The 23,442-nt window shown below is 42.4% G+C and overlaps 1 long non-coding RNA gene across 1 annotated transcript in view; it reads right to left on the reverse strand.

The window, feature by feature from the left end:
* Positions 1-20,160: 20,160 nt before the first annotated feature.
* LOC140429301 (uncharacterized) overlaps positions 20,161-23,442 on the reverse strand; it is a 78,052-nt gene continuing 74,770 nt past the window's right edge. Inside the window, exon 3 of the long non-coding RNA XR_011949028.1 lies at positions 20,161-21,153. This is a non-coding gene — a long non-coding RNA (uncharacterized lncRNA). The remainder of the gene's footprint in view (positions 21,154-23,442) is intronic.

Raw genomic sequence — 23,442 nt, forward strand, 5'->3', positions numbered from 1 at the left:
AGAAATTGATTATACGTGCGCTGAATAGGCAGCAGAACCAATTTGTAAGATCTGTTTTAGTTGTGTCTGCCATTGAATTTGTAATTCATGGTTTAGAATTTACCTAAATGTGTTAATTCATGTCTAACTAATGTCGATTCTGAGTTTTAAAGTATAACTGGGCGCCCAAGATAGTAATTAGTGTTTGATTTGTTTGACTCTTGTATAGTTATTCCGTTTGTTTTATTCTGTGGCATCTTGTAGCTTTGTTCCTTCAGTAAATAACTGGCAATTTTGAATTTATTTTAAAACAAAGTTAGTGGATCTTGACCAAGTTCGCAACACCTTCTGGTGCTCTTTCGGGCTTCTTCTCCAGATTCCTGGCTCTCAAAATCACTTCCTAGCGTTATGCCCCTCAAAATATATCACTTCAGCCAAACTTTTGGATAAGTTTACTAACCCTGCCAGGTGCATCCTGCATCATGGAGTATCTTCGAAATGTTCTCTACATTAAAGGTTCTATATAATAGAATTGCAGTTATTCACGTTCCATTTTTCCAGGTTTCTACTCACTTGTTTTTTGCCTTCCTTTATTGTTTTATTTTCGAAATGTAAGTATTAGTTGGGTGGGAGTGAACTCACTCAGTCACGCAAAGGGCGGACGTGTTGTGAAAAGTCATGCCCAAGATTACAGGGCTGACGGCAACACTGGGGGCTCAGCTCTGGAACTCAGCACCCTCTGTAGGAAGCTGGTTCCGTGTCTTTGTTTCTGGAAGATTGTGGCTATTGACAAAAGGCGAAAAACCTCCGCCGGCCGCCAGCCATGCGAACAAGCAGCACTTCGGAAAAGAACCAGAAACGAAGTATCTTCGCTCCTTGGCGGGATAAGACTGAAGCTCATGTCTGGTTAAGGTTAATCACCTTAAAATCCAGCACAATCCCCGGGTGCATAAAAAGCACGGGTCCAAAACAAATGCAGCTTTTATCAAGTAACCCGATTCTTTTATGTGTGGTATTGAGCACAGGCCACTCAAGAGATGAATGAATGCACGCAAAGGAACCACTATTTGCCTTTTAGTGCTGCTTACAAGGCACAGCTGACAAGTCCAAATATTAGGCAAGTAAATAATCCAGTTAATCTTTAATGTGTAAACCCTTCGTTTGATGTCACCCACACCTGTAATGTTCCCCTGCCACTACCTACAGCGGACTGGGATGAATTTTATTGCCGCCAGTGGAAAAGGGCAACTGCCTCCTTTAAAACTGCCACAGCCAGTTACTGCACTTCGCGTGACTTTATAAACTTTAAAAGCTCCACTTACTGCATCTAAATCAAAACGGAAACATTACGCATTCCGCGTCCGAATCGCCCTTCTGCGGTTGTGTGGCCGGCATGTAACCTTTTGTGACGCAAAGCCCAGCCGTACTCCCGGAAATTAATATGATCTGATCAAAATTATAGGTATATCACCCCCCCCCCCCGCCCACCCACCACCACCACCCGCCAAAAATCTCACATTTAGTGACTTGTTTCTCTTTTAACTCTGATTGTATCAAATCCACACAGCAGCAGGAAGGTTTCTGAAATTCCGTTGTCACTACATAGGAATGGAAGGTTTTCTTTACACGATCAAGAAGACATTTCATATCCAAATATTGTCAAACACTTTATAATTTCTCACACAGCCAGGGATTTCTGTACCTCATTGCAACGCAGTTGCTCCGTTTTACATTTTCGCTGCTTTGTCAAAATAGAATTAAATAAATGCGTTGTTTCAAAAATGAACAATTCGAACTGTTTGTTTATTTACCCAATCACAATCGAGATATGAAATACACTTGTAGGTATTATTGAGGGAAATTGCCCAGGAACGTCCTTGAAATGCGATGAAAGTTGTGTCTGCAACTGGTGCCCACCCTACATCAGAACAATGGAAAGTCTCGCGGCTCTCTATATCTGCCAGCCATATAGATTCCTAACCTGCCAATCCATTTACACAAACATTTATACTCGAACTGAAACTGTTAAAGCCCGTTTTTAGGTTTTGTTCTGCTTCTCAAAGGGAAATTCCTTTGGGTACAATTTTTCTCACATGTGGCGATTTAGCGTCAGCTGAAATAAAAGGTCACTTTGATGGTTCAGATCATTAATAAGGAGGCAAAAAAAAAATCCTTCCTGACGGGTGAGTTCACAGGTCTCATAATTGCAGAATGATGGAATATCTCCCCGCAGACCAGAGGAGGACATTTGAAAGCCAAGTTGGTAATTAAGAAAAACAATATTTAAAAAAAGCTCAGAACAAACTTTACAGATGAAAGGGAGGTTTTTTTTTAAAAGGCAGATGTAAACTATGGGAGTGAACTCTGAAGAATAACCGCATTGTGCTTCACGACTTTGGACTCGAAAGTTTGGATAGGAGATCAGGAATGAAGGGTCACCGGGAAGGATTTGCCGTGTTTGTAAGTTGATTCAGCAATAGCTTCACAGATATAACCCTCCTTTTAAAGGGTTTGGATCGGGTGGTCCTTTTCGACAATTATTTTTAAAAGTTCTGTAATCAACTATCGCCTCTCCAGTTTCCTCTCCTGATCATTCCTGGCAGTATTGTCACTGCATTCACAAAGTCGACACTAAATCATCGCAGCGAATCTACTTCGCTGGGCAAGTCAACGTTTGAAATTAAATAATTCAAATAAATGAAATGCCAAATCTGTGTTGGCGTTATAGGCATTTTAATTAGTCTTTTAATTAAAATATTTGAACAGCGCATGAGGATAGAGAAGATTCATGAAACAGAAGCGGACAGATAAACGGCAAGGGCCAAATCCAATGGTTTACTTTGTAATGCATGAAAGTGGAACTTGTTCACACATAAACGCCGATACAGGTTTACTGAATACAGATACTCACAAACACAAGTAGAAAGACAGCACTGTACCTCGAATGAACCAGAGTAGAAATTTTAAATATAACATTATTCTATTTAATATATATTGGATACAATTATTGATGATACTGTAAATATAGCGTCTTCGAATGCCACTGTAATGCAAATTCGTTTTAATAACACTGCAGCTAAATATAAAGTGGGGTTTGTGCCTAGCCTGTTGTTTTTATTCATTTGTGGTATAATATTGTCTACGCCATATGAATGTAGATCAAGCATTCACCAAAAAAATAACACAGGTCTGGGTGTATCTAGGGGAAACTCATATTAGTTAATTTCGTGTGGATCTATTTGTCCATATCATAATAAATAAGGTAGGCTCTGCGGGGAGAAAGCAAATATTCGACTTGTGTCGTTTTCCTTTACACCGTCAATGAGTTCCCAAAGAAAAGGGGCAACTATACTCGAATTCTTCAGTCAAATCCTCACTTCCTTTTCTGAGCATTCTACCAGGTCAGCAACACCCACAGATGTGGGATTTCGTGTCTGAGAATGGTATTTTGATTTATTTTAACAAAACAGGTATCCCATAAATATATTTCCCAGATTGATTAACAGCTACAGATTTTTTTTGTGAACTCGGGTCATCTGACTGAATACGAGTTACCAGTTATTTGGTTTTTTTCTGAATAATTTGTTACTCTGTAGAAAATCAATCTAATTGGTCAAATCTCATTTCCAGCCGTTCTGTCAGATAAAAACTAAGTTATGAGTATGGTCATTTCACACACCCTGACGTTCACACATATACACACATACACCCTCGCCCATTACACATCTAAAATACAGACACACAGAGTTGTGTAACACTCCAGACTTAGTGATACACCCCACCCTACACACACACAAAGTAATATAACCCTTCACACACCCAAATTCGGTGACATAACCCCCACCCCCGGTAAGAAGTCTTACAACACCAGGTTAAATTCCAACAGGTTTGTTTGGAATCACTAGCTTTCGGAGTGCAGCTCCTTCATCAGCTCCAAAAACTAGTGATTTAAAGAAAACCTGTTGGACTTTAACTTGGTGTTGTAAGACTTCTTACTGTGCCCACCCTATCCAACACCGGAATCTGCACATCATGGATAGCCGCCCCAAACACACATAAACAGATACACAAATTGGTCTATCGCTCCACGCAAAAGCTTACTCCCCCCAGTCACAACCAATGGAGTACATTTTTACAGTGTGGTTGCTGTGGCCATCCAAGAAACACTGCAGCCAATATGGACTGAGAGATAAGTATTGGCCAGAGCAGTAGGGATTACTTTCCTGCTCTTCTTCAAAATAGTGCTTTGGGATCTTTCACATCAGAAGGCAAATGGTGCCTTGGTTAAATTTCTCATTTGAATGGCAGCATCTCTGCTGTGCAAAACTCCCTCGTTGCTCAACTAAAGGGGTTGTCTTGATTTTAGCCTTTAGGTTTCGAGAGTGGGGCTTGAAGTTGGGACCTTGTGACTCAGAAGCAAGAATTCAACTGACTGGGCCACAGTTAGCACAACCCATAAGGGCAAGCATAGTGGTAATGTAACTGGACTAGTAATCCAGAGGTCTAAATTGATGCTGTGGAGATATGAGTTCTAATCTAACATGCCATCAGGGAGAATTTGTGTTCCATTAATTAATTCAGTCTTGAATGTAATGTCTAGTTTCAACAACGGCGAGCATGAAACTTGGATTGTTGCCAAAAACTATTTGATTCACTCATGTCCTTTCATGAAGGAAATCAACAGAACTACATGTGCCTTCAGACCCATTGTCCTCCAAAATACCCCAGCAAAAATCTCAGTTATATCAAACTACCACAGGAAAGTTTACCAAAAATAAAACTGCAAGAAGTACCTGGCACTGGATACGACAAAGTGATAGCAAGACCAGTGAACTCTGTAAAGTCTTCTTAACTAATATCTGGGACTTGTGCCAATATTCAGACAGCTATCCCATAGAGCACTCGAGGAACACAAAATCAAAATGCTGCAGGCGCCTATTTCTGAGGGCAGTTCAGATGCTAGAAAAGTAAATTGTGTTTTTCTCTCCAGGAATGTTGCCAGATCTACTGAGTGTATCCAGAATTTTCTGATTTCATTCCATCAAGCAACTGCCTGACATAGTTCTGCGCACATAATCACACCTCGAGACAATTCCCCAGACTCCTCCATCATCATCCTTGGGCAGGGCAGACCAACAACCAGTAGTGGCACAGTGATAAACAGCCAGGAGGAAGTGACCTTACAAGTCCTCAACATTGACTTTGGACACGGTGAAGTGACATGGCTACAGGTTATACTTGAGTAAGGAAAGGTTCTGTTGATTACTACCTACCATCCTTCCTCAACTGATGAATCAGTACGTCTCTGTGTTGAACACCACTTGGAAGAGCCGTTTGGTAGATATTGTAAAAAATGTATTCTGTGTGGGGAACTTAAATGCCCCAAGAGTTACTTGTTGTCACCATTACTGACTAACTTGGCTGAGTCCTATACATATAGCTATCAGACTGGGCCTACAACATGTAGTAGAGATCCTAAACAGGGGAAAAGCCAGCTTGATCTCATCTTCACCAATCTACCTTTCATAGATACATTTGCCCATGACAGTATTGGTTGGAGCAGTCACCACATAGTCCTTGAGGAGCCAAAGCCCCAATTTCATATCAAGGACATCTTCCATTGCGTTCTATGGCACTACCACTGCACAAAATGAGATAGATTCAGTACAGATCTAGCAGCTTAAAACTGGGCATTCTTGAGGTAATGTGGATCATTAGCAGCAGCAGCAAAATGTTATTCTACCATAATATGAAATCTCATGGCTCAAAATAGCCTTTTCTCTACCATTACCATCAAGCCAAGGAATCAACCCTTTTTTTAAAATGAGGAATCCACTAGAGAATGGCAAAAACAAAACCAAACTACATACATGAAACTGATGTGTCAATCTGGTGAAGCTACAACACAGGATGGCAATCATGGCAATCTGCAGAAGCAGCATCCTAGAGATAAAGCTAAGTGACCCCATGACCAATGGAATGTATAAGGCTCTGTAGTCCTCCCGCATCCACTTATCAATCGTAGTGATCAATTCAACAACTAATGCGAGGATGAGGCTCCACAAATATTCCCATCCTTCATGTACATTAAGTAAAAAGTAAAGTTGCCGCAGTCCCAGATCATCATAGGCTGCTTTCCCCTTAGAGGGAGAGAGCTGTCTGGTGGTGATTTAACCTGCAGATCACCACACCTCAGGCAACGGGCAAGGTTGAAAAGGTGAGGCCTTCATGGTAAGGAAATGATAAGGAAACCAAGCATATCAGTGCAAAAGATCAGGCTGAATGTTTGCAATAATCTTCAGCCAGAAGTGCAGGGTGGATGATGCATACATGTTTCATCCGGAGGTCCACAGCATCATAGATGCCATGCTTCAGCTGAATGATTCACTCCACATGATTGTAAGAAATGACGGAATGCAGTGGATGCAACAACGTTTCTTGGTAGTTGCGTGTCTTGTCCCCAGAATCCAATTAGAACACTATCAGCCTGCTCTCAATCTTTGACAAATAAATAGAAGATGTCAATGATAATGCTATCAAATGGCATTTACTCACCAATAACCTGTGCACCACTGTTCAGTTTGGGCTCCATCAGTACCACCCAGCTCCAGATTCTCATTATAACATTGGTCTAAACACTGACAAAAGAGTTAAATTCCAGACATGTGGTCAGAGTGACTGCCCTTGAGACAAATGCTTTGACCAAGTGTTGCTTAATGGATGGGCAGCACGGTAGCATTAGGGCAGCATGGTAGCATAGTGGTTAGCACAATTGCTTCACAGCTCCAGGGTCCCAGGTTCGATTCCTGGCTTGGGTCACTGTCTGTGTGGAGTCTGCACATTCTCCCCATGTGTGCGGGTTGTCATCCGGGTGCCCCGGTTTCCTCCCACAGTCCAAAGATGTGCGGGTTAGGTGGATTGGCCGTGCTAAATTGTCCTTAGTGTCCAAAATTGCCCTTAGTGTTGGGTGGGGTTACTGGGTAATGGGGATAGGTGGGGTTACTGGGTAATGGGGATAGGGTGTAGGTGTGGGCTTGGGTAGGGTGCACTTTCTAAGAGCCGGTGCAGACTCGATGGGCTGACTGGCCTCCTTCTGCACTGTAAATTCTATGATTCTAAGTAAAATTGAAGTCAATGAGAATTTGTGGAAGCTCTCCTGGGGGCAGATATAGCTCAATGGGAGATGGTTGTGGTTGTTGAAGCATATCATCTCAGCGCCAGAACATTGGTACAGGAATTTTTAAGTGCAATTTCCTAGGCCCAGTCATCTTCAGCTACTTCAGCAATAACCTTCCTAGCATTATTCTTGATTCCTCGAGGAATTAAGGGCTATGGAGAGAGAGTGGGTAAATGGAGTTGAAATCAGCCATGATTGAATGGTGGAGTGGACTCGATGGGCCGAATGGCCTTACGTCCACTCCTATGTCTTATGGTCTTATGGTCTTATTATAAATTGGACATCAGAGTTCACTGATGAAGACAGAGTATTAGTCACATTGTGATTAATCAAATAAGTGATATGATACAGTAGAGAAGCTCACCAAGCCTTCTTCAACAATGTTTTCCAAACCCATGACCTCTGCCACTTGGAGAACAAAGGCATGGTAACATCACCTGCAAATTCTCCTTCAAGCCACACACCATTCTGACTTGGAAACATGTCACTGTTCCTTCATTGGTGCCGTGCCAAAATCCAGGAATCCTACATACAGCAGTGATTACACTGCAAAAGTAAGTCATTGACCATTAAAAAGTGTGGATGTCCTGTGGAACATGAAAAATTCAGGTTTTTTAGCTCCCTCCCTAAGAACCTCTATGGTGTACCTATAGATCACCATCAGTCAGCTCTCCCCTTCAAAGGGGAAAGCAGCCTATGGTCATCTGAGGCTATGGCAATTTTACCTTTACCACAAGAACCACAGCAGTTCAAGCAGCTGACATACTGCCCTTCGCAAGGGCAATTAGGGATAGGCAATAAATGTTAGCCATGCCAATGATGCCTACATCCCATGGACGAATAAAAAAATCACCCCTTATACCCCTATACATACCCACTCACAAACATATTCATATAAGCAGCCTTTCACACACACATAACATACATGCATGCTCGCACCTTGATATCATCACGTTTGCACACATCCATACAACCAGGCTTCTACACAGCCACAAGCACATTGACTTTATTACAGGTCCATACACCCACACATAGGCACACACACATGCACAAACACACACATAGCCACACACACAGACACACACATGCACACAGACACACACACATATAAACACACACAGACACATAGGCCCGCACACACACAGGCACACACAAAGGTGCACATACACACACCTACGCAAGTATGCTCACATGTAGGCACACATACACACACACATAGCCTCATACACACACGCACATGCATACACACATAGGCACATGCACATAGGCACACACACAGAGGCACACCCGCACATAGGCACAGCCACACACACACACCACACATACACATACATACACACATAGGCACACATATACACATAAGCCCACAAACACAGGCACATCCACATACACACACATATAGGAACATACACACATATATGCCACACACAGACACATAGAACGCACACATAGGCCCACACATACACACACACAAAGGAACACATACATAGGAACACAAACACATAGGAGCACGCACACATAAACACACATATAGGAACACACACACATAGCCACACACACATACCCAGATACATAGTCACACACACATAGGCATTCAGACACACATATAGGCCCACACACATACATACGCACATACACATATACACAGGCACACACACACAGATAGGCACCACCATATACACACATACATAAGCCACTCCCCCCACACACACATAGGAACACATATACAGGAACACACACATACGGATACACACATAGGACCAGGCACACACATAGGAACGCACACATACATACACACATAGGAAGACACACACAGGAACAAACAAAGAACAAAGAACAATACAGCTTTGGAACAGGCCCTTCGGCCCTTCAAGCCTGCGCCGACCATGGTACCTGCCTAAACTAAAACCATCTGCACTTACGGAGTCCGTATTCTTCCATACCCACTCTGTTCATATATTTGTCTAGATGCCCCTTAAATGCTGCTATCGTACCTGCTCCCACCACCTCCCCAGACAGCGTGTTCCATATATTTACCACCCTCTGTATAAAAAATGTGCCTCGCACATCTGTTCTAAACATTTCCCCATGCATTTTAAACCTATGTCCCCTAGTACTTGACTCTCGAACCCAAGGAAAGAGCATCTGACTATCGACTCTGTACATGCCACTTATAACCTTGCAGACTCTATCAGGTCGCCTCTCAACCTCCGTTGTTCCAATGAGAACAGACTGAGTTTATCTAACCTCTCCTCATTGATAATGCCCTCCATACCAGGCAACATCCTAGTAAACCACTTCTGTACCCACTCCGAAACATCCACATCCTTCTGGTAGTGTGGCGACCAGAATTGTACACAATATTTCAAATGAGGCCTAAGGTCCTGTACAGCTGCAACGTGACCTGCCAATTTTTATCTTCAATGCCCCGACTGATGAAGGCCAGCATGCCGTATGCTTTCTTGACCACCTTATCCACATGCGCTGCCACTTTCAGTGATCAGCGTACATTCATGCCCAGATCTCTCTGTCTGTCAGTACTCGCAAGAGTTCTACCATTTATTGTAATTCCTACATGCATTGGACCTTCCAAAGTGCATTACTTCACACTTAGCTGGATTAAACTCATTCTGCCATTTCTTCGCCCAAGACTCCAACCAGTTTATATCCTGCTGTATCCTCTGACAATCCTCTTCACTATCCACAACTGCACCAATTTTTGTGTCATCTGCGAACTTACTATTCAGACCAGCTACATTTTCTTCCAAATCATTTAGATACACCACGGACAACAAAGGCCCCAGACTGATCCCTGTGGAACGCAGCTACTCACAGCCTTCCATTCAGAAAAGCACCCTTCTACTGCTACCCTCTGTCTTCTCTGCCCAAGCCAGTTCTGTATCCAACTTGCCAGCTCTCCCCTGATCCCATGTGACTTTACCTTTTGTACCAGTCTACCTTGAGGTACCTTATCAAAGGCTTATCAAAGGTACCTTACTGTATTGTTATCTACACACATACACATACATTTACACACACATACACACACACAGGAACACACACCTAGGAACAAACACACACACAGGAATACACATAGACACACACACAGATATACACACACATAGGCACACACACAATGACGACTTCGTCCTTGTGTACACGCTGAACGATAACGGCCTCAAGCATGATACATGATACATTCGATTTCAATGCCGTCTATTTACAATTGCTGACTTATCGCTCTGCGACATTAAATTATTCACAATTTTGATCTGCTTCTGGCAATGCGTCCATTCTGAGAAGTTGGATTTTTTTCATTTTATTCACATTTGATGTTCCTTAACTTAGATAGGTCCTGGGGAAATTGTGTGATTGGCGCAAATCAAACGTGAATCCGCTCAATCCAGAGGTAGCTTGACCCGTGAGATTGAAGCCGGACTCAACATCCAACGCCGCATGCTTTAACATGAACGCTTGCAGAGGCCCATCTCGTCCTACAATTGCAGACACAGTAGATCACCTGATCTACTCTATAACCAGCAGTATGCGCCAATTTCTCCAAATTCAATCTTAACAGAGCTAGGACCCAACTACACTGAAGTGATGAGGAAGATGGACCAACAATATACGCTAATATAATTATTGCAAAATGTCCACAAGACAAATGACGGCGAACTGAATTAATTGCAGGGTTTCAAGTGAGATATGTTTTGTTTCATTTCTACCTCTTGCGCTTTAAGTTCAACAAAGGGTCAATTATTGACAAATTGACAAATGTGCAGAACAAAACACTTTTTTAACTGCGCGAACAATTCACTTACAAAGTTTTGGACAAAAACAATACTGGGCATGTAGTTCCCAGTTATAGTTAATACTGGACATTACCGGGTGTATACTGAAGAAAATATAGTTCCCAGTTATAGTTAACAGTGGACAATACGGAGTGTATACTAAAGAAAATATAGTTCCCAGTTGTAGTTAATACTGGACAATACCAGGTGTACACTGAAGAAAATATAATTTCCAGTTATCGTTAATACTGGACCCCCGGGAAATGCCTTTAGATATATGCAGGCGAGGGCTTTTATGAGGCGACAGGTGAGGGAATTCCCGTTGCTCCCGGCACAAGAAGTTCAAGATAGGGTGATCTCGGATGTATGGGTCGGGGAGGGCAAGGTGTTGTAAATACACCAGGAGTTGAAAGAAGAGGGGGAAGCGCTGGTAGAAGAGTTGAAGGGTAAATGGGAGGAGGAGCTGTGGGAGGAGATCAAGGAAGGTCTGTGGGCTGATGCCCTAGGTAGGGTTAATTCCTCCTCCTCGTGTGCTAGGCTCAGCCTGATACAATTTAAGGTGGTCCACAGAGCGCACTTGTCGGGGGCGAGGTTGAGTAGGTTCTTTGGGGTAGAGGACAGATGTGGAAAGTGCTCAGGGAGCCCGGTGAACCATGTCCATATGTTTTGGTCATGCCCGGCACTGGAGGGGTTCTGGAGAGGAGTGGTGGGAGCAATATCTCAGGTGGTGAAAGTCCAGGTCAAGCCAAGCTGGGGGCTAGCAATATTTGGAGTAGTGGATGAACCGGGAGTGCAGGAGGCGAAAGTGGCTGGCATTCTGGCCTTTGCATCCCTAGTAGCCCGGCGAAGGATCTTGCTAATGTGGAAGGAGGCGAAGCCCCCCAGCCTGGAGGCCTGGATAAATGATATGGCTGGGTTCATAAAGTTGGAGAGGATTAAGTTTGCCTTGAGAGGGTCTGTGCAGGGGTTTTACAGGCAGTGGCAACCGTTCCTAGACTATCTCGTGGAGCGTTAGAGGAAGGTCGGTCAGCAACAGCAGCAACCTTGTGGGGGGGGGGGGACGGGACGTCCTGGGAGGGGGAGGGGGGGGGAGAGGGGGGACTGCCTGGGAGGGTGGATGAGCAAGAGATAACATGAAGGGTTGGGGAAACTGGCACGTACGGGTGAGGGCCAGTGTACAAAGCTGTGTAAATATATCATTTTGCCATGTATATATCTTGCTTTGCGCGATTTCTCGGTTTTTTTTGTTACGGGGGGGGTGGGTTATTGTTTGTAAGGGAGAAAAATTGTGTTACAAAACTTTAATAAATATATTTAAAAAAAATAAAAATAGTTAATACTGGACATTACCGGGTGTATACTGAGGAAAATATAGTTCCCAGTTATAGTTAACACTGGACAATACGGGGTGTATACTGGAGAAAATATAGTTCCCAGTTATAGTTAGTACTGGACATTACTGGGTGTACACTGAAGAAAATATACTTCCCAGTTACAGTAAACACTGGACAACACTGGGTGTACACTGAAGAGAATATAGTTCCCACTTATACTTAACAGTGGACAATACAGGGTGTACACTGAAGAAAATATAGTTCCCAGTTATACTTAACACTGGACAACATCGGGTGTATACTGAAGAAAATATAGTTCCCAGTTATAGTTAAGAGTGGACAATACGGGGTGTATACTGAAGAAAATATAGTTCCCAGTTATAGTTAACACTGGACAATACGGGGTGTACACTGAAGAAAATGTAGTTCCCAGTTAAAGTTAATACTGGGCATTACCGGCTGTATACTGAAGAAAATATAGTTCCCAGTTCTAGTCAATATTGGACATTACCGGGTGTATACGAAGAAAATATAATTCCCAGTTATAGTTAACAGTGGACAATACGGGGTGTACACTGAAGAAAATATAGTTCCCAGTTATAGTTAACAGTGGACAATACGGGGTGTACACTGAAGAAAATATAGTTCCCAGTTATAGTTAACACTGGGCGATGTGTGTGTATACTGAAGAAAAGTGCTATCAAGGCACTTACTCAGCAATATCCTGCTCACAGACGCTCAGGTTGGGTTCGACAAGGGTTACTCAGCTCCTGACCACATTACAGCCTTGGTTCAAACATGGACAAAAGAGCTGAATGTCAGAAATGATGTGAGAGTGACTGCCTTTGACATCACGGCAGCATTTGACCAAGTATGGCATCAAGGAGCCCGAGTAAAACTGGAGTCAATGGGAATCAGGGGGAACACTCTTTGCTGGTTGGAGTCATACCTGGCACAAAGAAAGATGATTGTAATGGTTGGAGGTCAATCATCACAGTTCTAGGACATCACTGTAGCAGTTTCTCAGGGTAGTATCCTAGGTCCAACCATCTTCAGCTGCTTCATCAATGACCTTCCATCATAAGGTCAGAAGTGGGGACGTTGCTGATGACTGCACAATGTTCAGCACCATTTTGCACTCCTCAGATAATGAAGCAGTCCATGTCCAAATGCAGCAACATCTGGACAATATCCAGGCTTGGACTGACAAGTGGCAAGTTATATTCGGGCCACACAAGTGCCACATAATGATCATCTCCTACAAGAGAGAATCTAATCATCGCCCCATGACATTGAATGGCATTACCATCACTGAATCCCCCACAATCAACATCCTGGGGTTACCATTGATCAGAAACTGAACTAGCCATATTAATACTGTGGCTACCAGGGCAGGTCAAAGGCTAGGAATCCTAAGGTGAGAAACTCACCTCCTGACTCCTCCTAAGCTTGTCCACCATCTACAAGGAAGAAGTTAGGAGTGTAATTAAATACTGTCCACTTACCAGGATGAGTGCAGCTCCAACAACACTCAAGAAGCTCGACACCATCCAGGACAAAGCAGCCCACTTGATTGATAGCCCTCCCACAGTCAAACCCTCCACCACTAACGAACAGTAGCAGACGTGTGTACCCACACAGGATACACTGCAGTAACTCAGGAAGAACCCTTAGGCAGCATCTTCCAAATCCATGACCACTATCGTCTTGAAGGACAAGAGCAACAGATTCCTAGGAACTCCATCACTTGCAGATTCCCCCCCAAGTCACTCACCACTCTGACTGAAAATATATCACTGTTCCTTCACTGTGGCTGAGTCAAAATCCTGGAACTCCACCCCTTCTCCTCCCCCCCCCCCCCAACCTAACAGCACAGTGGATGTACCTACACCTCAGGGACTGCAGCGGTTCAAGAAGGCAACTCACCACCACCTTCTGAAGGGCAACTAGGGATGGGCATTAAATGTTGGCCTAACCAACGACGCCCACATCCGGTAAATGAAATTGTTTTAAAGATAGTTCCCAGTTATAGCCAACACTCGGCGATACCGTTGTATACTGAAGAAAAGATAGTTTCCAGTTATAGTCAACACTGGACAAAACCGACTTTTGGATCTAAGCGGGCAGGAATGGAGCATGTGTGAACTCTGGCCTTAAGTGTTCCTTTATAGTTGACAACAAGTGTATTTATTAATATTCTAATGCAATTTCTAGCTTCACAGTAAGACAGTGTAGGCAGTCGGGTTTTCAAGTAGTTAGTCATCATATTCCCAAGCTTTGGCAGAGAGCGATCAGAGTTTCGCATATATGGGACGGTCATACTGGGATGTCGGTGGATAATGGGGAAAGCGGGTGTGTATTTGATGTTGCGAAACTTCCCTGAGTTCACTGCAGCCCCCTCTAGTCAAATAACACGGGCTCCGGTTCCCGGAAAATCAATTCCATGAAACGGAGAGGAATGAACATATGTGCGTTAGAAAAAAACAACGATTGGTTGGGGGGGGGGGGGGGGGGCACAACTTTTAAAGGTCGCATGGATATTATTAAGAGGGCAACAGTGAAATGGAAATGCATGGATGAAGTGAAGGAAATAGATGAGGGAACAAAGAAAGGAGAGAGCAAAGGATTTGGGGAGGATGACCTGTGCATCAGAAACGGCGGAGGGAGTTGGAGTGGAAGAAGAGGAGAGGAGGATAAATAGAAAACCACAGAAAATGAAATAAAAATATGGAAAACAATGAGCCAGGAACAAGAGGAATTAAGAAAAAGTGTATACAATAAAGACAGAGAGAGATATAAAGAGGAAAAGACTGAGCTGTTTGGGGGAGGGGAGGGGAGGGGAACCTTCTCCTCTAAACGTTGCGTGACGCTCCTTAAAGGCCCTTGACTCATTTTTCCACTTGGCTGATCCATGGCTGAACTGTAAACTGAAAATGACATGGTCTCATTAATTTGGCAGAGACGGCAAGACGTGGTCATTTTACCCAGCAAGCCATTGCCTAATACATGAATGAACTTTGCAATACCTTAAACACAAATCTAGCTATCTGCAATCAACCGGGGCATCGTACAATAATATATTATTCATATATTGATATATACAATATATATTTCATCCATTATTCATAACTGTACGCGAGACCGTATATAGAGGGATCCATGATTGTAACCCGCTCGAATGTCTGTTTAATTTAAACGTAAGTTGTTTGTTATCCTTTTTACTTAGCAGACTGCTAAATATTCCAATTTCCGAATTCAGAATCCATACGGCATATTTTGCAATTCACTCCTTATCACTGTTTACTTGTGCTTGACATGTGTTGGCAAAATAGTCAAGCCGCAGATGCTTCATGTGCAAGGGAGCGATTTTAATTCAGACATGGGAGGTTTTCAGACTTGACAGTGAGGTACAATGCCCTCGAATAATAACATCAACGTATGGAGTGCAAACAATCCGAGCGCTCTCCCATTTCGGTGCGAATGTGGAACACGGGGACGTCCCGTTGTTTGCAGGAACAAATATTACAGATCCAAATGTACACTTTGATATTTATCTGTATTACATAGTTTACTCAGCTCACTGAAAGAATGCTCCTTTTAAGGTATAAATATTATGACTGAAAATATCTAAAGTTGATGTTAACAGTTTTAAAACATCTATTCTTTGTTTCCATATATTATTTAGGGCGTTTGGTATTAAATAAATAAAAGACCAAATGGTGCAAAAGGCGCCATTTTAGAGTTCTAACGTCGCTGCAATTATCGGTAGCAGGCAGGATTAATGTACAAATGTGTAGAATGCCAGATCAGCCACGAGGAGATCCCTTTAATATCTCTTTCTGTTTAAAATATTTATCGAAAAGTACACATTCCGGAACGAACGATTGTTTGAGGGTTTATTTTGGCAGTGACTCGTGAGTTTTCATTATATATATATCCATTTTGACAGCGTCAGATTTGCTGTGCAGAATTCCATGGTTTTAGTTAAGGTGAGTGCTCCCACCCCATTAACTCGCCTCATTGATTGCCACCACTTTTCTCTCAATTGACCCAGAGATAAACCCCGCCACTCCCGAGTCGTCATTTTGTCACTGACTGAATGAAGTCTGTCATATTCTTGGCATCGAATATGACAGAAACAAGAGTCTTTTTTTCTCTCGGGGTCAAGCAGTTCTCCTATGAAATTTAAATCTGAAAGCAATACCATCAATATTTTTGCACGTGGTCCTGTCGTGACCTTGTCTACTGGAATAGATTAACTGAATTTCAGAGATGTTTTCCTTTCTTATGTGAAGCAGAGACCTGAATGTTATTGACACTATTTAAATCGTTCTAATGATGGCTTCTGAAAATCCTTTAAATCGTTGTTAATTGAAAACGAACAATATTTAACGGCGCAGCATAAACATAGCAAAGGGACATATTAGAATAAACACACCTGAAAATTGTGAATTATTGGTCTGTTTTTTTCAAAAGAGCCCACACGATTATATAAAAACTAGAAATGGCCGATTTGCCTCTATTCCTGAACTGTTTACAGGACCTATGATTGCTTTCTCTTGGTCTCTTGTGACTCGCACCTTTGTAGTATTCCGGTCATTTTGCTCTACCTTTCCTTAATATCGAGGTGCATCTTCGTGTGATCTACTCCGGGACCTCAGTAACCTTTACAAACTTGCAATGGCAATTTTGAGGCATTTTCGACACTCTCACAAACAGTTGGCCTCGCAATCTGCAGTCGAGCCAGGGACGATGCCGTTTTTCTTGAATCTCGCTTATAATTGGCTAGTTAACATTCATGTTATTCCAAATAAGTTAGTTTACGGGCAAAACAATCTTGATACAAGTCTAACGATTCATAGCGCCTTACCCCTTTCCTTCAGGAGGACATCCTCCGCACTATTATTACATTCGTATTTATTGGAACCTGAAACTTTCAGTGCCCCAAGTTATAATAACAGTACAAGAAACTCTCAATTATCTGATAATAAGTCACAAAAACACAGATATGTAGAGAATGGGTAACATTTAATTGCTTAACAATATCCAGTCTTCCAAGTTAACTTTAGCTGAACTAAATTGACGTTTTTACTGATGCTATCTGCAAGTCTGCGGTTTTAAGTACTATAAATAAAACAATTGTGAATTAAAACTGAACCCATGCTCTCTGGGGGAGCACATTCAGACTTGTGCATTTTTTTGCAGCGAACTTCTCGAAAGTACTTAGCGGAAATTGGAAACGTGTTATATTATCTGTAACAAGAAGAGTTTATAGGTAACTAGCTGACCATAGAGTCTTTCTCCGTTGAAGTAAAATCGCTACGTTTGGTTATGTCTGTGTGGGGTCAGTTTAAATGAAAAAAGGGAGCGGGTCTCTTTATATCCAGATGGGACATATGGTGATCACATGTGGGCTACATGTATTTGTGTGTGGCTCTTGTCACAAACAAATGGAAATGTGAAGTGCTCGATCCCACATTATAAGTAGGACAAATGTAGCTGAAAAACTCTCTAACCACAACGCACATGGTCTAATCTTCTACTTAAGTATAATCTAAAAAACAATCTAACCAATGAAGTATGAAATTATAACATCATTGGGATCCGAAGGAGCAGCAAAGTTCCTGTGTGAACACTGAGGCATCGACAGTTGTTGGCTGCTGCCCAAGGTGGTCTATAGGCACAGGAGAATGTAATTGGGGAATTGGTCCAAAATCACCTACCCTGCAATCTGCAAGGGTGCAATCAGTCTCTGACATTTGTTTGAGGCATGGTTTGGCAGCTTCACGACTCTGGTGGTAAGCCTTCTGGCAAACTGTTATGCTACATAATGTACAAACATTAATACATAACAGCTTCCTCTTCTTGCCCATATGAATAGTTGTTTTGTTTCTGTTAAACGAAAATTACCCCTTAAGCCAAGGGAAATGTTTGTTGTGCTGCAGTCCTGGAGAATTAGATACAACAAAAAAGCTCTTGTGGGATGTGGAGAGCAGACAAGCGGCTGTTATGAAGGCCTGTTTTGCCTGAAGACAAGGAAATTCTTCCACAAGTCTTGGTGGGATTCCGAGCAGTGAAAATTGCTGGCCTCTGGTTTGTATTTGTTCTGTGTGAGGATATGGGAGGGGTGGGGGTGGGGGGGGGTCACTTTGATTATACCACCACAAATGTTTTAACTATTTGCAGTCAATTATCAACCATTTACTCTAACCGCGCATAACAACATTTCATATATTGCTTTGTATTAAAGTATGTACAGAGATAAAGATGCACTTAAGTAGAAATTTGCCAAACAATACGTCAAATTCAACAAAAACTTGTAAATTTGAGGAATAGATATAACCTATTAATTAGGTTGAATTTTAAACTGTTGTGGCATGTCAAGTGTAATAAGGTTATCTAATGCCAAGTGCTGTTGATTTATTAAATTTATCAATCGCCGTATTTCCAAGTTACTTTATCATATTCTAATAGGTACACGACCCAGTGACTGCTGCACCGACTCTAAAAAACAGAAAACCCCAAAGAAGTGAACAGTACTTCCGTCTCTCACATCAGTAAATAACATACACATTGAAATGAGTCTGTGCTTACAACAAACATTCCAGATATCAATGACACCAATGATATTTTAAAATCATTCTTGGTTGTATATTCCACATAACTGTACATTTTAAATAAGTCCTGTGTTTTGTGGTCTGCTAATTTGTATAACCCATGTATTGAGAAAATTGATAATTCCTTTGCAATTCTGCCCCAGATGTGTAAAAGTCAATATTCTCAGCTCTGTGACATTCAGAACCGTGTAACAAAAAATGCCATTACCTTCCATCTGTATAATTCCCTTCAATATCTTTTCAGCAAAAGTCAGCTCTTTGGAAGGAGGATGGTGCTGAATCATTTAAACCAAAGAGAACTGGTCCCTTTGCGACCCTGTGTAACTTAACTGAAAATGATTTATTTTTTAGAAAATATTAACTTTTGGTGGCATTACATGTAATAGCAGTTAATGGGGGGGGGGGGGTCCGAACTTAATGTAAATCTTAAAACTTGAAAAATAATAATTAGTGTTTGATCACCTCTTTTTAAAAATCTGCCGCGGTCGAATAATGAGCGACCAGGGTCTTGCTTTCCATTAATCCCTTAGCATTTATATCAAAATCTAGCAAAGTAAACTGCGAAATACAAGCTCTGAATGTAACCCAGCTATTTTAAAGAAATGCAAATTGAGACAAGAATGTTCCTTAGTCACATTCTGCAATGGGAAAATTTTACCTCAGTAACTCCTGCATTATTATTCCTATTACCCACCAGGTCCAGAGGCAAGTTTTCTCAGAATTCCTATTCCCAGGAGGATGCATCTAGATTTTTTTCTTTATCAATATACTTTAAAATGTTGAATTTGATGCAGTGGAGGGAGTTTTAATCTTGCACCCTGTAGAATACCCGTGCGTTTAAAGGTTTTAAGGCATGTAAGGTACGAAATGGAAATTAATTGGAGAACTCGAATGTAACCGCTGCATTTCAAGCGGGCGCACGCTTCCCCCCCCCCCCCCCCCCCCCCTGGTTTAAAACAAATACTTGTGATATTTAAAGCTCCGTGACATTTGTTATTCCGTGTCAGTGTAAGTGGGGAATCCGGATCCGAGGGAAGAGAAAGTGGAGGCGACGCTGGCCGAGCAGGCAGCGCGCCCGCTGTGCAATGTTAATGTTCCCACTGACGATTCGGTCAAGTTCACAAGGCTCTTTCTGCCAGCATGAATGGTGCCAAAACTCATCCCAGGAGACTACGCTTATGAGCGCAGCTCTGTTCGGCAAGAGGGTGGGGGGGGGGGGGGGGGGGGAAGCGCACTACTTACACAGTCCTGACCTGCCCGAGCAGACAAGAGGGCGGGTTTTTGATATCTGGTTTCCGACTGGAAGTTAAAACAAGAAATTAAACCATGGGGGTCCGCTTCACTCAGCGGAGCTAGAACAGCTGCTGTGCAATTTGGCACTGAAGGAAGGAAAGTATAAATTTGTTCTGTTTTCATAGGGAGTCTAAAGTACAAATTTAGTCAATGTCAATGCCTTCTTTCAAGGGAGGTTCAATCCTGCAACCTGAATGAAACTCATTTAGAATTGATAAGACTTCAGGATTTCGATCCAGCGGCGGATGTGAATACATATCTGCAACACAACATACGAACCCGTCCCGGGTCTGTCAACAAAAACGAAACAGCGTCTTTCAAGAATCGATGCTGATTTTGAAATATAAGATTCAATTTGGCCAGTTTTTCGAAAATAAAACAGACGGATGATATTCCTGGCGGCCAGGTGATTTTGTAAGAGGCTGACTTAAACACATCTGAAGATCAAGAGCTGAAAGGGTGGTAAAAGGAATTGTAGGAGTAAACGTTTCAGCCTCTTTATTGCTGGAATTGAACTCTGGAAATGGCATTATTTACAAATTACTTGGAAATTGCAACTTTACACGGGGGGGGGGGTTACTCTCCCCTTCGCCACAAAACGGCTTACTTGGCCACGTTTGTAATCCCCAAAGAGTGGCGAATGATCTCAGCTAAGCACAATAAAGTATCCCTTTTCACACTGGCCATGTCACAGAGGAAAGCAGTTCTTTCCCCATTAGCACTGGCTGTGAGCTTCACTTGTGTGGTCCCGGCAGAAAAGTTCATAAAACTGTAAAATAAACATAAATTCTGAAGCCTGTAATCCAAACCTAAATCAATAAATCATATGTTAATCATTATTGAGAACAGCTCGTTCTATTTTTGTTCGAGTCCTTAAAAAAAATCTGAAGTTTTCCGTTCGCTAAAATTCTTTATCCAGCGGAATGAAACAAGTTGTCCACGTCCAGGGCCTGGTAGCAGCTCTGCAGCAGAATAAATAAACACAGTATTAAATAAATATCTTATTACGTGTGTCAACATAATAGTATTCGTTTAATAAACATTACATAGGGCAAGAAATTATGCATTGGGAAAAATAGGCATCAGTACAATATATACAAATGGTTAAAATTGAAATAGTAACTGAGAAGTGCTAGAAACACAACCACTTCGAAAGATTCATCATTTTTATTGTTTTATATAAGTGAATTGAATGCTGCGTAAATCGCAGATGAACATTAATGTTAATGGTCGATTGAAGGAAAGGGAGACAGGTAAATTTCACACGAGGATGTAAACAGGTGCAGGAACCATGGTAGCCAACAGTGAAATGCCAAGAAGCAGTAATGGACATAGGTCGTCCTATCAACGTCATTTATCATCAGACCAGTGCCAGTGATGAGAGATAACACCAAAGTGCACACACTTTAACAGGTTCCAAACATTCCGAAAAGCCTTATAAGCGAAGGCGTGCGGATTGATCTCTCCCTTCTTTGACTACAACATGGGAGAACGCGCAAAAATCGGGAGGAATCGCGATGGAGGCAAAAAGACCGAACCACACGCCCCATATTGAGAGAACAGTGGGTTTAAAGATCCACATTCTGGACACCATCTTTCCAGACCACACGCGCTCTTTCATCAATGAAACCAATGGGAGGCTCGTCTGCTCAACACTTTCCATAAGCATTCAATCTAACCGCGGAAATTGGAATCGCGGTGAAATCCCCAAATAGCTGCCAGCTATTCTCAATGTGTGCAGTGCCCTGAGAGGGGAGGGAAAGCGAAAGTGTATTTCGTTACCGACTGGTAACAGACAAGGGGGGATTGCATGAAGTGTATATGAATGAATTTAAGTGTGAGCTGAATCTAGTCATTTGGAGCATAAATAGCGGCAAAGTCAAAAGACAAACTTACTCAAACAAGGCAAGGAGCCTCTGAAACTTTCCTGTTTTTCTTATTCTCAAAGTCAACAGTCTAAAGCTATTACGATGCTTCATGATAAGTTTATGAAGACACAGAACAATTTCAATTTGACCCCTGGGACTTGAGAACCATGCCAGGAAAGTCTTCAAATACCCACATTGACAGAACGACCAAAACGATATTTCACACAATGTAGTAAAAATAATATTTGTCTTTCTGCTTTCCAGCCGCTTCTTGCTTGACAGAAGAAAATTATTTTCTTATTGCGCTCCAAAAGCGGTGATCTAGATGAAGGGAGGTTTATTTTTTTAAAGCAATGATTTCATCCTAAACGTCTGGACGCAAAATAACAAGCGGTTTAATAAAAGGTCATTGCAAAGGCTGCCAGCAACTTTGCCATTTTCACCAAGAAACGATAATGAGGCGGGAATGTCTGGCCATAGTGACCACCGGTGTTGAATACCACAATGTGGACTACAAGAAAATCTGTATTGTTTATTTACAAGGGCTATGTTCAATCCATTGTCTTAGCTTGCGGCCTGCTGCGCTCGAGCTCATTGCCAGCGAGGGACACGTTGCCTAGGAGCCTTGGTGAAAAGGCTGGGCCTGTTCCCGCCAACCTAACATTGTAGGACTGGTGTTTTCAGAAGCACCATAGGAACATAGAGCCTGGGCCCATTCAGGCCATTCAATAAGATCAGGGCTGATGTGGTTACGGTGTAGCACCCCCCCCCCCACACACACACACATACACACATATAATCCATGTCTCCCTCGTTCATCAAAAAACTGCCCTTGAATTAATTCGATGGCCCATCGAAAATTCCACAGACCAACATCTCATCTCCATCTTAAAGTTTATTCTTAAACTGTGAACTCTGGTTCTAGTCTTTCTCACAAACGGGAACTTCCTCTCGGTATCCCCCCTAGCAAATCCCCTCACCATGTGTTTCAATAAGATCGCCTCTCATTCTCTTAACTTCGATGGGCAGAGGTCCAACCTGTCCAGCCTTTCTCCACAAGAAAAGTTTACATCTCTCTGGTCCTTAAGTTTATCCGATGTACGCTTCTTTTCTTTAAGATAACTGGGGCTCTTTCTGGGGAAGGTGGGACCTCTACAGACAGGATGGTCTACATCTGAACCTGAGGGGCACAAATATCCTGGGGGGGGAGATTTGTTAGTGCTCTTTGGGGGGGTTTAAACTAATGCAGCAGGGGCATGGGAACCTGGATTGTAGTTTTAGGGTAAGGGAGAATGAGAGTATAGAGGTCAGGAGCACAGATTTGACGTCGCAGGAGGGGGGCAGTGTTCAGGTAGGTGGTTTGAAGTGTGTCTACTTCAATGC

Source organism: Scyliorhinus torazame, chromosome 9 (genome assembly GCF_047496885.1).
Source record: "Scyliorhinus torazame isolate Kashiwa2021f chromosome 9, sScyTor2.1, whole genome shotgun sequence".
NCBI lineage: Eukaryota > Metazoa > Chordata > Chondrichthyes > Carcharhiniformes > Scyliorhinidae > Scyliorhinus > Scyliorhinus torazame.